Raw genomic sequence first — 414 nt, 5'->3', positions numbered from 1 at the left:
GGCTGGCAGCGACGGCCGGAGAGCGAGGGGGTCGGCCTGGGCCCTGGACTCCGAGATGGGCTGGCCACAGGCTGCCAGGTGCCTCTGTGAGAACCCCCTGGCCCATCTCCACGGCCCCCGACCCATCTCCAGAACCATTTTGTAAAGGTCGGGTCGGGCGCCCTGTGCCCCGGCTCCCCTGGCAGTCCTGTGAGGTCGACCAGAGTCGAGCTGCACGCGGGGCCCGGCGGGTTAGGTGAGCCCTTCGTCTTCTGTCCCAGCAGAGTGGAAGCCATCGCCCAGAGTTTGTGGTGGCAGAAATAAACTGTGATCCATAAGCATGCCTCAGAAAGCAGGAAGCAAGTGAAAAGTAAAAAGAACCACCCATGAAATACCTCATGAGCGGGGGTCTGCCTCGTTAGCTCATAGTGCTTG

This window comes from Aptenodytes forsteri, unplaced genomic scaffold (assembly GCF_000699145.1).
Source record: "Aptenodytes forsteri isolate BGI_AS27 unplaced genomic scaffold, ASM69914v1 Scaffold139, whole genome shotgun sequence".
NCBI classification, from domain to species: Eukaryota; Metazoa; Chordata; class Aves; order Sphenisciformes; family Spheniscidae; genus Aptenodytes; species Aptenodytes forsteri.
Note: the sequence above shows the minus strand (reverse complement) of the source record.